Raw genomic sequence first — 16000 nt, forward strand, 5'->3', positions numbered from 1 at the left:
GTGCAATTTCTTTTAATATTTGGACAATTTTTATGATGCTGAAAAGGTTGAGAATAGAACTAAAAGGGATAAGATATCTGTTCATGTGTAAAATAAAAGGTACATGTATTTCCATCAAATTCATTTGTACTCTTGTCATCTAAATGTGCCGTGTTGTTTGTAGGCCTAAGGATTGGGACACAATGCGCCACACGCATTTCATGCACAAATATGTACAATGTAAATCCCTTACCTGTGGTAATGCTATTGGAAAGGACCAAAAAGGAGTTGTGTTAACATAGTTAGCATTTGTCTCAGCAACCCAATGTGCTGTTTTCATGATTTTTTTCAGTATTTGAAAGAAAAAGCTCTCAGCTTTAGTCTGATATCCAAAACATAAAACTTCACAGATAACGTTTTTGAAAAAAAGGCCAATGTTGCAGGGTTTTAATTGTTGGGAGTCACCCTGTAGAACAGAAGTTGTATATGTATTTAGGGGCAGCTTCTTTCAGTTATAAATCGTCCAACATTTTGTCTATTTCAAGTCGAACACGAAAACGAGTAGCGTTGTTTTTCGTGTTGATTTTAACACTCATTTTTTTTCAGGAATTTGTTAATTTGAACATTGTTTGAACCCGAAGAATGTTGCCCAGTCTATATGTACGTTGACTCTAAAAATGTTTGGCTTTTAACAACAGTACAGGTTGTATGTAGTGTTTGGAATTGCCGTAAACAAAATGTGGGTATCGAACCAATCGGCTTTTGGTTCAAGTTAAGTATAATTCTTCTTCACTTTAACAAAAACTTGATCAGCCATGTATACGTATTGGTACCACTGTGCTTATAGTAATACTATGTGTCTACATTATCGGAGTATTAACCAAAGTTGGGCAAAGGGCCGGTGTCTTGCCCAGTTGTGGTCTACATACCGCCTGCCTGCACTCTTGGGCAAACTCAATTTGTACCTGAATTTGGCCAACAACTGAGGTAGATTCAATTGGGGAAAAAACACTGCCCAGTGGTGTTTAACACAAACTATTTATTACAGTGCAGTAGGCCTAACGGTAATCGCATGCAGCACACATATTCGCTGCAATAATTTGTTTAAATGCTGTATAATGATTTCATCTTTACTTTCCATGAAACTGCCAAAAAGAGCAAGTTTAAATTAACATAATGGCGTACAATGCAAATTCCTGCCTTTGGAAATACATTCTGGAGCAAGGAAAAATAATTCCTGATTTTCTTACCTTTATGTGTAGACGGTATTTTCCTCCCACGAAACTGCAGAAAGACACCTGTTTTTGTTCAGATGTGAATGTAAAACTCGTAGCCTGTTGTTCTCCGTAGTTGCTCTACGTGTCTCACGAACAACTGCGTACTCCTATGTCAGCTCGTCTTTGCAGCATCTCGATAAATGAAACAAAACGCCGGCTGTATTGTACGTCCCCGAGACACGGTAACAAAGGGGCAGGGCAGACAAATATTGATAATTTCGTTTGCGGAGGAGCAGTCGGGTTAATTAAAACCTCATCGCGTCGTGTTCTCATCAGTTTTTTTTTTGTTGCTTCCCGAGGCGGGATGGTTGGCTAGCTAGTGGGGCCGAACGATGCGTTCTTCCCACGGTGTTTCACCGCTCAATGGACGCGACAAAACAACGACGCGTGTTTTGGGGAAGAGATGGCCTACTTTCCAGCGTCCTTTCACCGTAAATGATGCGTGCGGTAATCGGTAACAAACCCAGGTGTTAAACTGCGTGCACGACTCGTCGCATCTACAGCCCCGTTGTCACCTTCATTAACAAACAGCATCCAGGCCTGATGATGCCACAAGCAGTGATGAAAAACCCACTTCAACACGTAATCAGATACAGTTAAGTCCTAGCGATGTACTAAGTGCGAACAGTAGCCTCACACGTACGCCGAGAAGTGTGATAGAGCACACGCGTAGGCTCATACCATACGTGTTGTGGAGTGGCCGGCGATAGCTGAGTACCTTTTCAACACTTTTTTGGGCGCGAACCGCACGTGGCACGTGCTAAGTGAGCCGTAGACTTGCTTAAGTCCGCTATGAAGTCTATAACGGACCATTTTATGCTACAGCAAGACGACCCAGTTTATCGTGTCGTAAGTGGGCGGGGCCTGCCAAAAAGATTGGTAACAACTGGCAAACCTTTAAAGGGCGACATATCTTCACGTCAAAGGCTTTTGGCGTTAGTAATCTTATCAAGGTACATATTATAGGATAGGGCGACTGGACAATATTCCTCGCACAACGCACACTATAGGCTATTTTGGCAGTATGACGTCATTTCTTTGGCTCAATATTTATTCTGATTGTTTGAAACGGCTGGCCTTGGCCTTCTCGCAATGGAAGAGGCACGTAATGCATGGTTTCATTTCTGAGAGGTATTTGACGTGTGGAGTGATGCTATGTACTGGTGGTCTGGAGCAGTGAATTCGTGGTCTGCGGGTAATTCTGCAGGTTGTGGGTTCGAGTCCAGCCTGGGGTTATGGTGCGTGTGCCCTTGGGCAAGGCACGTTGTCACTCATTGCTGCTCCCAACCCAGGAGTAAATGGGTACCTGTGAGGGCAGAGATGGTTATTGTGGTTGCTTTGCGCCAAAATGGCAGCATTGAGCTGTATACTCCCAGGGAGCTGAGAAAGTCTTTGGAATGTTTCATTGGCCCAAATAATGAGCAGGGTAATAATGATGTAGCGCCTTGAGCACCAATACTAGTGGATACGTGCGCTTTAAAAATAGTATTATTATTGACGTCCACTTATTTTTGCGCAAATAATATTATAGGCGTACATCGTACGCCATTGTCCATGTATACACTATGCGCCTGTTCCTTTAATAAAATTATTCGCATGAACAGAAAAAAATAAATGAAATGTTGTCTTTTCGCTGCTTAAAGCGTATCACCACATAATTATGAGCTTTTCAAAGCACTTTTGATTAAAACAAAATCTGATTTGATTTCATCAATGAAAATGATAGTTTCTGACACTAAACAAATACATTGTAATATGAGACTTTACAACCATTTCCTAAAATTAAAATTAGAAAAGACACCAATTAAAAACAAAGAGTGGGCAACAATTTCACAAGCGAGATGTGGGTTATCTTTACATAAACATTTTTACGCATGAATTACACACATGGAATCACCCTTTTGACACGTCGTAAAAGATCCAATTTCGACATCAAAAATATCCTGCGAGTGTTTATCTACATACGCCGGTCGAACTTTTCAATCAGTAGGCCTAAATCATTTGTCCTTGTTAAAATATTTATGCTGGTAGCTGGGATTGTGTAGTCGCATGTAACGCGATATGTCGCGTCCGTGTTTTTATAATGTGTAGCTGAAGGGTTACTTTCAGTGAAATATATTAAAATGTTCAATGCCGATCAGGTACAAAGCTCATAATTCTTGTGATATATTGGATGGAAAGTGGGGATATATTTTATCCGACGGCTGTTCGCGGTAGCAGGTTCAGTTAAAGGTAATATACTACATTTGCAAACACCACAAAACAAAACTACCCAATATTATACATCGAATACCTTACTTGACTGTAAGTGAAATCATTCTGTGAAATCATGGCGCCTGGTTTGCTGTCATTTTCAAGAAATGTGGGATTTTGTATCAATTTCCAACGATGGTTGACCGACCATTGTTGGAAAAAAAAAACTTTTCTTCAAATACTGCCACCAATTTACCAAATTCAGTTAGTCCACTTTTTGTTTGCAATCGGTTACACGTCTTAGCTTACCGAAAGGTAAGCTATTATTGAATTGTTATCAAAACAACTTAATTGGATTAAAGATCGTACCGGTACTAAACATGCACCCCATGAAATTCCGATTGGCTCGATGTCATCATAGTGACCGTTTTAGCCGATTTTCGGCTTACTTTGACCGATTTTTTGTTAAAACACGAGTTTGACAGAAAATTTGACAGAACGGATTTTTTGGGGGCAGATTTCTGGCAGAATTCTTCAGAAATGGTTGTTTGACAGAAAAACATAGCAAATTTGAAAAAAGGTAGATTCGTTTGAAAAAGCTTCAATCTTTTCAAACAAACCCTTGCAAAATAGGACAGGTTGCCTTGTCTATGTACTGAGGTTCACTGGGAATCGGATTTCGTCGCCGGACGCAACCTCGTTTTAACTGAGTTATTTACGCAATTTCATAAAACCTTTATATAACTATTATAGATTGTTTATAATGTAATTTGAACCTTAATTAAGGCAATATTACAACATCTGCATGTGATTTTAAGTATTTATAGTGTATTTCGAGTAATTCATGGAAATTTGGCAGATTTTTGATAAATCTGACAGATTTTTGAAGTGCATTTAGCAGAATTTGGCCACGACATTACGGTCACCCTGGATGTCATTTAAACCAAGAAATATGGGTGATTTCCTACGATCAGTCGATTGGCTGGTGGTTGGGAATAAAGCGTTCTGCTGACGAAATCGTGTTTCATGAATCGTGATCAAAAAGTCGTTGACGATTTTTCACACTTCACGGCCACGAAAAGTGCAATATGCACTGAGCTGACATTTCACCGTGTTTTATTATACGTCTTTGGATTATGAGTGGTTTCATTATATCAAACGAACAGAATGCACGGTAGTAAGTAAATGAAACGGCCCATGCGATATAATGATCTCCACCAGGGAAGTTGTGTTTTCATCGGCTTTGGTTTGGTGGTTGGTTGGTTTGTCTGTTAACAAGATAATTCCAAAAGTTGTCGACGGATTTTCATGAAATGTTTTTAAAGGGTGGTCCTTTGTACAAGTACAAATAGATAAGATTTTGGAAGCGATCCGGATCTGGGTCTGGATCCAGGATTTTTTTTAAGGATTCTTCACCATTTATGTGAGTATTTCTTTTGGGTGTACTGACAATATGGCGGGGAATTGTTTAGCCTTGGCGGAGGTTTGCACTCTCTGAGTGCTTTCTGGTTTTTGTAATGTAACCCTTGGAAATGCACCTTTGTGTCCCATTTAACACTATTTTCAATTTCCTTTTTGGCATTTTCAATGGTGTTTTTCCCCGATACTCATGAGCAAAAGTGTGATTTCAGGCAGAAACCTCAATGTTTTGCTGTCTTCAATTTTCTTTTCTTTGGTTATCCGTTGTTGTGATAGTACATGGCAGTAAGCCAATGAGCACATATATATTTTCGATAAGCAATTTTTTGGAGTTCACAATTTGAACAGAAAAACCCCTCAACTGCACAGTGTCTTCCTTAAATGACATCACAGAAACAGCGCCCTCAGTTGTTCGGAAAAGCACAGACAATTGTTTAATGTTGAAAGAAGTGCACTAATTGTCGATAAAATTAACCAAAAAGGGATTTTTGTTGCACAAAATACGTTCCTTGGTAAAAATTAATTCATGAACCCTTTTCAAACCCCAAGCAACTTGAAGTCAATATCAAAAAGTTACTTTGTATAATATCTCCATGCAGCGGTCAACGTGGTACAACTCAGTTTTACATAACATCTGGCTGTTCAATTCATGCAAATCAGGCCTTTTCCCTCTGGAACACAGAAAAGATATGGTATATGGCTAGGGCGGGGCTAGTGTGCTTAGAAGAAGGGGACTTTTTTTACCCGTAGCCTATACGCATGCATGATTTCTCGCTTTCACGATGCTAAACTGAGGGTTTTTGGAACAGTATCACAGGGCCGGGCCAGATGAAGTGTTTCGTAGGACCTAGGCAGTAGGCACCCGTATTCTGTAGGCCCTACTCCACCCTAGGCACCAGCACCAGTGTCATACTGCTGGTAGTAAGCGAAGGAGCCTCGCATTTCATGTTGATGCTAAGCTATATGCTAAGCTGTAATAAGCAAGCCAGGCCAATCTGGTAGCGCTAAAAGCCTGTTGGCAACGTGTGTTTCACACAACAAACTTAACACGTAAATTCCATGCGTACATGTATATACGTACATAATATGCATGCACTGGGCTATATTAGCGTCACTTGGTGAAATAAAAAAATTCAGAGATGCCAGAACTGTAAAGAACTTTTCTTGTGTGTGCGTACGGTTAGTAGGGGTGCAAAATTGAAGCTGTTTACAGATTTGTGTAAGTGTGTTTTATGGTATATTGTGGTGTTTTCGTAGGCCCCCACTTTTTTTCGTAGGCCCTACTGTGCCTATTGGATAATCCGGCCCTGTGTATCATGCCGTTTGCACATCTATAGACGAGTCCGGATACCCGACCACTGTACACTCATGAGGCCCCCTTCAATGGAGAAACCCATTGTGCATGCTATTGTACAAACCAACTGCCCCATGACGGATTATCTGAACAATAGTTAGCACAATGCTTTCGCCATTGAAGGGGGCCCTCGTGATAGAATTGCTAGCGTGCTCGGATCTGTCTATTGATAGAAGAGCCGTCGTGTACATTCCCTGCCAGGTTGAGAGATGGTTTTCTTGATAAGTGACTATTGTGATTGGAGCTTTGTGGGGTTTTGTTGCCCGTAAAACGGCCACATTACGGAAATGAACTCGACCGCACCGTTGTGGAGAAAATTAATTCCACGATCTTCCATATCTGATACCCAAAAGAAGGTCAGTTTAATACTATGTATAGTATTGATTACGAATTCCATTTTAGAAGTGGCAGTTACGCTATTCTACGCTATAATAATCTTTGATATGACCCTCGGCATTTTTTTGATTGTCCTCAAAATTTGCTGATGCTCATTCAACAACCGTGACGAGCACATTAATATAAATGCTAATGATGTTTATTGTCTACTAATGTCAGCAGGTGTGTGACCGACTTGATACAGTTGCATGTACTTTGTGGTACAATTTTGGCATTTGGTGACTTCAAAACTGTACTGAAAAGGTGATTTTGGTGCGCATCTGTGATGATAGACTGTTTGCGATGCACCAAGGAGGTTGTGCTTTTGTTTAACAATGATACTCATGAGTTGACGTCTTTTTCATTCATTGTTAACGAATTAACATAGCAAAACACATCTCAAAGATGGCCGTCCGTCTGTACGCAGTTTGAAATGCAAGTATGTACCGCGATATGCATCGGTATGATTAACATTGTGTGTCTATTACTAGACAGTTGCACAACAGTCTACTAAAGGGTGCACAACCTCGTCCCCAGTGCTTACTTTATTTCCAACAACGTTTCCAATAGTAAGCCCTGGATAGGAAACTTTCTTCCTGTGTCCTGATTCGATACCGCAATTGGCTAGAACTGGATTTACTTGGTGTTGTTATTCACAACGTGCAGTACGTGTTTTCGCGATCATTCGTCCATGCTTTCTCGAAAATATTCATTTTCTTTCCAATTTGTTCCTATTAATATGAAATGTGATACTGCATGTTGTCTCGATAAGATCGTAACAGTTTCATTAAAATAAAATCGTGTTTTTGTAACTCCCGCCGTGCTCGCGCTGCGACGAATTGATTCTGTTTTTACCCTAGACACCGCATACAAAAACAAACGCAAATGTAACGCACAGGCAGGCACCAGACTATTCCTCATTTGCATACGTGTTCAAAAATCTTGCACATGCAAATGATCCAATACCAGGGTGAGAGAGCAGCTAGTGGTGGGCGCGTACTGCTCCACACCCTGAGACGTGGTGGGTGCAGACCTACGCGGGCAAAATCACGATTGGTGTGCCCTCAATTTCTTTGCTATTAAAGCATTTTGTGGACCAGGACCTTGGAGGTTTGTAAAAAAAGATGGATGGAAGCCGTCGGATGAAATTGGGCCCTAAAATTGCTCTACTTTGCAATGGAGGGCAGGCATCATTTTTCAAAATGTCGATATGGGACACAGGACTACTTTTAGGGGTGATCATCTTTGTATGGAATTTTCTCCCAAACGTCATCAGATTACCACCCAAAAATGATGAACTAAGCTTTCATTTGATGTGTGTCTCAAATGCCTTAGAGAGTTGTGAGTATTTTAAATAAATTTTGTAAATACGCGCGTACTTATCAGTGATATAGATTTGCTCTCCTATGGGTCTGGTGTGGTTACCGTAATGGCGCCCTCTTGTGATGCAAATGTGCCCGCATCCCCACCTCGTCCCCATGTTAACGAAAATCAGTCTAATTTCAGATTGAAACACTAGCATCACACCAAGTGGAACTCGAGTGAAAACTCGATCTGTTCGGCTGACTGAAATTCACTCTAAATCCCCTTGTCCCTAGTTTTTCACTTTGAGTGTCTTTAAAATAAACCGGTGCCCACTCCAAATGGCGTCCTCTATTGTCCACCATCTCGAAGGCTAATTCTTATTCAGTATTAGATTTTTCGACGTTCGTCATTAAAAGGGCCCATGCAATGTTTCTTTTTTTAATGCAATCCTTAAAAATACACCTTTGTGTCATATGTAACCCTATTTTCAATTTTCGTTTTGCCATTTTCAAGGGTATTTTGGTGCCAATTTGGTTTTTTTTATGCTAAGCAATGTACATATTCATGAGTAAAAGTGTGATGTAATTTCAGATACCCTCCATGTTACAACTATTTTTTGTTGCAGCACCAAAAGTTGCCAGAATTTTGAATACATTTTGCTGTCGTAAATTTGCTTTCCTTTGGTGATTGGTTGTTGTGTCAGTACATGGCAGTAAGCCAGTGGGCCACCCCTTCTCACATATGTTATGAGCAAATATTTGGGTTCACATTTTGATCAGAAAACCCCTAAACTGAACAGTGTCTTCCTGAAATGACACAGCAACAGCGTCCTCTGTTGTCCGGAAAAACATGGAATTTCAATGTTTTAAAAAGTGCACTTTCGAATAAAATTAACCAAAAAGGGATGTTAAATAGTTTTCACATATTAAGAGAATTAAACAGTTCCTTCAGTGAAAAATTCATGTCATGAAAGTTTATCCACTATTCACTCGTGGAAATCTGGATTTATTTATGGATCAAATACATAATGATTTGCATTACCTTCGCATACGTTTTGTGAAAAAAACCTTGCAATATGTCGCGCCTTTGCAGAAAACAAATCTGCAAATCCTCATAGTAGGCCTAAGTGCAAAATGCATAGCTCAAAAATTTGAGTTTTCACCTCAATTGTATATCAAAGAGACATTTATTTTCTCCCAAAAGAAGTTGTCGAAAGAGGGCGGCATTTCCGATGTACGTTAGTCTGGTGCATAATTAGTGCAAGTCTTGTTACTGTACGTATCCACTCGAGCTTTTACTAAGTTTTAGACAGGTTAACGTCACGAGTCGCATTGAAAAGTCGCCTTTTGTACCTCCAAAATCAACAAAAGCATTGATGTAGACGTCACCAAAGAGCGACCTAAGTTGAACCTTGGACCAGTCCGCCAGACGTATTCAGCTGCGAGTACATTTGGAGGGCGCAGGCGGGCGGTGTGTGCGGAACTGAAGTCCAACTTGATCGGTTTCGATTAGCGCGACCGTCACCGTGGGCACGGTTCGCGTTCGGCCGTTCGTGAGTTTCGTTTCACGGGATGGAAGCCTGGTGATGTCAAGGCTCAAGCGAAGTATTTCTCTAGAAATCACGCTGCCCATGTAACATGTCGCCAGAGAAACCGTGGAGTTTCTACATTTACAATGAGCCATACAGGTAAATGAAAGCGAAAGCAGTGTTCTGAACCAGAAAAACATGCAAAACAAGATCATAGGAGGCCGGGGGCCGCCAACTTTACTCACTCTTGACTTAAGCAAAAGTCTCCAATATTATTGTCATTGGGCATGTTGGGCAAAGACAAGGTCTGCAGTATTTCACCAGCCAAGTCATGCCAAGTTGGAGGTCTGAATTCAATTTTTAAAGGAGACCTTTCTTTAACATTTTGCACCTTACTACTACTAGTTTGAGAGTGAAGCCAAGTGATTTCAATCTGAAACCTAAGTAGACTAGACTCGTTGTATATATCCAACTTTTGGTAATCCTTATCTTTAGGTCACCTCTTTTTTTTATGAGTTCTGTTCCAAACTGACTTTTGCAGATGACTGTCCAGTACCAAAGTGACTTTTTTGTCTTTTTTTCTTCATATAAACTCATGTTAATTGTAATTTTGAAAGCACTTTCAAAAAAATGTGACTTTCCTACCTTTTTTTTGCAGTCGGACGTGCATGTTGTAGTTCTCACAACACGAGTGAAAGCCCTACATAATAAAAGCCCGATGCTGATTGGCTGCTAAAAAAATAAATAGGATGTTTATTTTTTATCAGCCAATCAGCATCGAGCTTTCATTGCATCGAGCTTTCACGTTTGCCATCTTGGTTTTTGAGTTTGTTTTCTGGTTGTCATCGTCGTCTTTTACCCCTTATTTTCCCTCATAAATCAAAGACCTGCTCTCTTTCCACAAAATTAAACCTGCTGTTATTCAAGAAGGTGTCATTGCCAATTGTTCAAATGTGTCAAGAAATATCAGAATGTCAATTTTGAGTGTCATTTAGTCAACTGTTTTGGTGAGTCTTTCCCTTCCTATATAGGAACGGGGTCCTAAAAGTTAAGGATACCCAACTTTTTTTCCCCAAGATTGACCCTTCGCTTCAGTAGTCTGGTGGCATGACTATGGAAATGTGTAGAAATAGAGACTGGATGTTTCTTTTGACACAGTTGATGGAAAGATTTCCATATATACGAAGTTCACTCAACACCCTGTGTACAGACCCTATGAGATTGGACTGAAAAATTCTAAGTGTTTTCTAAGAAAATGCTTGTATTTTCTCACTGCTCAAATTGACTTTGATGACATGAAATTGCTATCTGGGGGCTTGTTAGTCAATACAGAGGAAAATTAGTGAACTTCGTATATGGAAATCTTTCCCAGTTGATTGACGTAGTCATGGCAGTACTGAACGGTGTTGGACTGGTTGTTTCATGTGCCAGTTTCATAGTTTCTTGTATTGCATGTTTTGGGACTTTCAAACACAGTATTGAGAGTCCCAGAATTTTGTACTACATGTAGACTAGCCAAATACAACTAGACTAAAAAAAACAGCCATGACAGCTGTGTACAATAGTAACTGCAAAAAATTGAAATTATTAAGCCAAGTAAAAACATAAACTAGTTTGTCGTTCCTACTGACTTCCTTTTTTTTTCCAGGAGCCTTTTGGGTTTTTTTCTTATTAAAGGGAAAATACAACATTTGCAAACATCGAAAAATAAAACTACCAAGTTGTTACAAAATACCTCACAAGGATGTTGGTAAATGACAGTCTAAAGCATTCTGTAAAATTATGGCACCTGGTGTGAAATCATTTTCAAGAAAAAGGGTACTTTTGTATAGGCCTACATTTCCGACCACCGTTGGAAAAACCTAACTATTTTTCAACTACTGCTCCAAATTTACCATTTTTTTTTTCAGTCCAAATTTTGTTTGCTATTGGCCCCATGTTCATGAACGGGTGCAGGCCAGTTAGACTGGTTCCTTACATGTACCTTACAATTTTCCGGCATTTTTGATCCATTTCATCTTAAGTGCAGTCAAGGAACCAGACAACTTGAACATTTGTGTTTTTCTTGCTTTTTCCAGCATTTTCGAACACAAAACTTCAAGTTCAAACATGTCAGTGTAACTATTATACTTACCCCCGAAATAATTCATTTCTGAAAGTTACAGCAAAAGCCAATGATGTACATTCCCTTTAAATCATAGCCTTCATTTGCAATATAGCTTGTGTTTTATGTGCTGCCAGCTAAATTTGTAGCTATTTAATTGTTATAGGAAAGATTTCTTATAAGAAGTTCACAAATTTTCCTCTGTATTGACTAACAAGCCCCCAGATAGCAATTTCATGTCATCAAAGTCAATTTGAGCAGTGAGAAAATACAAGCATTTTCTGAGAAAACACTAAGAATTTTTCAGTCCACTCTCATAGGGTTTGTACACAGGGTGTTGAGTGAACTTCTTATATGGAAATCTTTCCAAAGAATCGAGAAAATGGAACAATCCATCTTGGAAAATCCGCTATCTTGGAAAAAATATAACGGCCACCTCCTCCCTTTTTTGACTTGGGCTTAGCTTGGGAAATCCTAGTCTAGGGGCTAGACGCTGTGTGATGCTCAATAACCCGCAGCCGCAAAAACCCGCTGCCACGAGAGGGCGTTATCATGAGTCCAACCATATTGCCACCAACTCGTGAGAAACAATGTCTAGGCCGATTCGTATGGGTTGTGGAATACACGCACCCGATTGGCCTAATATGCAGTGCCCAGTCAAAACATTTCATAATAACTCTGAACCAAACTCTTAGATTTCTTCCAGTAGCACACAAGATGCAGCAAGACTTTTGTGCAACTTCACTTGACAGCTTTTTTGTGGTGTGATGGGTGAGGCTTAAAATGGACTGTAATTGCCTGCAGAAGTAGCGCATTCGCACTACATATAGTTTCCCCATTTTTGGGGGGAAATTTAAGCAATTAGCCTAGACGTTGTTTCTCACAGGTTTGTGGGCGATATGGTTGGTGTTGATAACGCCCTCTCGTGGCGGCAGCGAGTGATCGCGGCCGCGGGTCATCGAGTATCAAACAAACAACGTCTAGTCCCTAGACTAGGGAAATCCCAGCTCCAATGCTCATCAGGAATTTGACATATAGAGCTGGGGGCACATCTAGTTTTGTCCAGCGGTCGGAAAATGGCAGAGGCCGTGAAATTTGGCCTCAACTAAAATAGTCCTTCCCCCAATATCCTAACCCAGTAGAGATTAAACTCAACCTAATACCATGCAGCAGTCATTCACGAAGCAAAGGATCGACTTGAAACAGAACTACGCTGACTAAAACATGAAAAAATGGATGATTTCGGTGGCTTTTCAGATAGAACCGTCGCGCCGCAGCCAAGTTGTAGCGAAATTTACAGCGCGCAGCTGAAACTAGTATGGTAACCACATACGCCGCACTGCATGGAGACTTGACATTACGTGGTTACCATACTACAATTTACTTTCAGGTGCGCGTTGTGATTTCAAATTTCACCACACACAGCTGCGACACAGCGGATCTGTCTGAAAAGCCACCGAAATCATCAATTTTGATATGTCAAATTCCTGATGAGCATTGGAGCTGGGGTTTCCCAAGCTAAGTTGGGCTTATCTTCTCACATTTACTGACTATAGAGCCCTAGTAAATCTTATTAACGGACGACCATATATTTTTATAAACTGAAATTGCAGCTAGCAGAAGCCACAATGCAGGGGTCCGCGATGACCTGCCTAGCGACGTCCCGTACACCGCCCTCGGGGGGACTTGTACCTCAGCAACCTTGCAAGTCGGTATTGGAAATGACGAAGTGGTACGTACAAATTTGTTATTAATTAACCCTAACCTTCCCAAATCCTCCAAAATCCTCTTTTGGATTTTGCAGAGTTGAGGCTACATACATGGCAAAAGTGTGTTGCTGATTTTAAGAGTAAAGTGTGTTGCTGATTTTAAAAGTAAAGTAAAAGTAAAGTAGAGTCTGTCACAAGCCAATGTGGCCCATCAGGCCGGCGTTTATCTCCGGTTTTAGAAGCATGAAATGACTGAGAATATTTCTACTCCCCCTGGATGGGATGCTAATCCATCGCGGGTTACTCCCCAGCTAATGCCGGTACCCATTTATACTCCTGGGTGGCGAGAGGCAAGTGGGGTGAAGTGGCTTGCCCAAGGACACAACATATGGCCAGCGGCTGGATTCGAACCCCGACACTCTGATCAGGAGTCACGAACCATAACCACTAGGCCATACTCCCCCTGATTTTGGAAGATGTACTGTGTCAAGGTCTTAGGCCGGACCTTGTGTTGTTTATATGCTCAGCCATGCATACATTTAGGCCTAGATCATACTTGAAATCCTCCGCACTGCTCCAGGATGTCACTGGCTCTGCCTCAACATATTGACAGTGATTGCTGGAGGATTTTGCAGGATTGAAGCAGTGGTCACCCCTTCGAGGACCACATCCAAGAAACATTGCAGGATTTTGCAGGACTGAGGCTGTATTTAATTTTTACATGTATGCAGCATGTACATGTAATGGAGGCAGCTAGAGAATCTTGCAGGATTGAGGTTGCATCCTAGCAAAAATGCCTAGGCCTGGGAGTTAGAGTTAAAGAGGTTGTTGTATGCAACCGGTTAAGTGTAGTTTCCACAATAATAACTATCAGCAAATCTTTTGTTTTTCTATATATGTATGGCAGTAGTAGTTATCCAAAACTGCAAAATTGCACATACATGTACCCATTCATCTTCAAATAATCAAATCATATGTGATTTAACCCTAACTCCCTAGGCATTTTAGCCAGGATGCAACCTCAATCCTGCAAATTCCTCCAACTGCCTCCTTGTAAAAATGGCATACAGCCTCAATCCTGCAAAAATCTCTGTTATTTCTTGATTGTGGTCCTTGGAGGGGTGACCACTGCCTCAATCCTCCAAAATCATCCCGCAATCACTGACAGTGACATCCTGGAGCAGTGCAGGGGATTTCAAGTACACTCTAGGCCTAAATTTAAACAAGGTCCTAAACAACACAAAGTCCGACCTTAGACCTTGACACAATGCATCCTCCAAAATCATATTTATACATGTAGCCTCAATCCTGCAAAATCCTCTGTTTTGCAAAGAGCATTTTGAAGGATTTGGAAAGGTTAGGGTGAAAGCATGCAAGCGGTAAAGCATAGTACATGTAGCGACAATAATCACTATCAGCCAATCCTTTGTTTTGCATTATTATGTACGGCAGTTTAATCTAAAATTGCTGAATTATACGTAGCCATTCTTCATCTTTTGATCAAATCGTACATGATTTAATCAAATTGGGAAAAGCAAGAAAATCAATGCGCTGGTTGAAAGTAATTTTCATTTGAAACCATGGATATTGTACATGTACATTTTATCTAGAGCTGCTCAGTGTCAAGTTTTGAATACGACAGTACTCAAATTATATTTTATTCTATATTTTACATTTATTAAACGGGATAATATTGTGATGGAGCAGTTGTAAATGGTTTGAAACTGGTTAGGGCACTGGTCACTGATAATTACCTTTAAAGCTACAGTCCATCATTTGCAGCTATCCAAAAAGTAACCGACTCACTTATTGTTGAAAAACATACTTGGTTGAAAGATAGTAAGGGGACTAAACTCCCTTTGAAATAATTCTTTCTGGCATGCTGTCATTTTGAAGAAATCAACGAAAGAAGGCCTTTCAAACAATGCGTCTGAAGACGCATATTTGGAAATTTCCGCTAGTAGTTCATCTTTTTTATTCGGCGAAGCGGGCGCAAGCGGTGACACGACACACACACGCGTGCGGTTGCTATAATTCGTCGGATCACTGCGCGACATCGCGTAGCTGCATTCGGCTCAGTGAGAACGTGTCTCAGACGCTGAATTCAGGCCCAATTCGAAACATGATTCAGGAACTTTTGATTTGAGATCGAGATCCTAGAATGTTGTTTTTCTCGAAATATACAGCTGAAGCTGAGCTAAAATGTCATCAGGTTAGTTCAGCGCACTTCTTTAGATTTTGAGCACTTTTGTTGCTTCAAACGAGCACAATGCACAAATTACAAATGATGGACTGTACCTTTAATATAAATTCACAGTTCACAATTTACAATTTTATCGCAGGACTCGGCTTTTCAGGTGCATTGGACCACAACACATTATTGTCCCTCATGTGAATACACATCCTGGTCTTCAGACTTAGTTTTTGTTGCCTTTTGTGTCGTGCTTATTGTTGCACCTGTTTACCTTAGCCAGATTGCCAGCTCGTACGATCAAACATTGAATCCCACATAATAGGGTGCATAAATGTTAGGTTTTACTTGACAAATTTGGTGGATGAAAAAAGAGCGCATTTTCACCAAGGACCAACTCTAAAAAAAAATTGCATGAAAATGCGTTCACAGACAAACCAACCAACCAACAAACAAACCAACGTTGATGAAAACATCCTTGGCAGATGTAATAAGTGTAGTTCTTATCCCGTTTCCCATTTAATAGTGACCATGTAATCCGTTTTCGAAAAAAAATTATACCCTTC

At 40.4% G+C, this 16000-nt stretch overlaps 1 pseudogene; it reads left to right on the forward strand.

Moving 5' to 3' along the window:
• Positions 1 to 9146: 9146 nt before the first annotated feature.
• LOC119732042 overlaps positions 9147 to 16000 on the forward strand; it is a 48210-nt pseudogene continuing 41356 nt past the window's right edge.

Source organism: Patiria miniata, unplaced genomic scaffold (assembly GCF_015706575.1).
Source record: "Patiria miniata isolate m_02_andy unplaced genomic scaffold, ASM1570657v1 HiC_scaffold_24, whole genome shotgun sequence".
NCBI lineage: Eukaryota > Metazoa > Echinodermata > Asteroidea > Valvatida > Asterinidae > Patiria > Patiria miniata.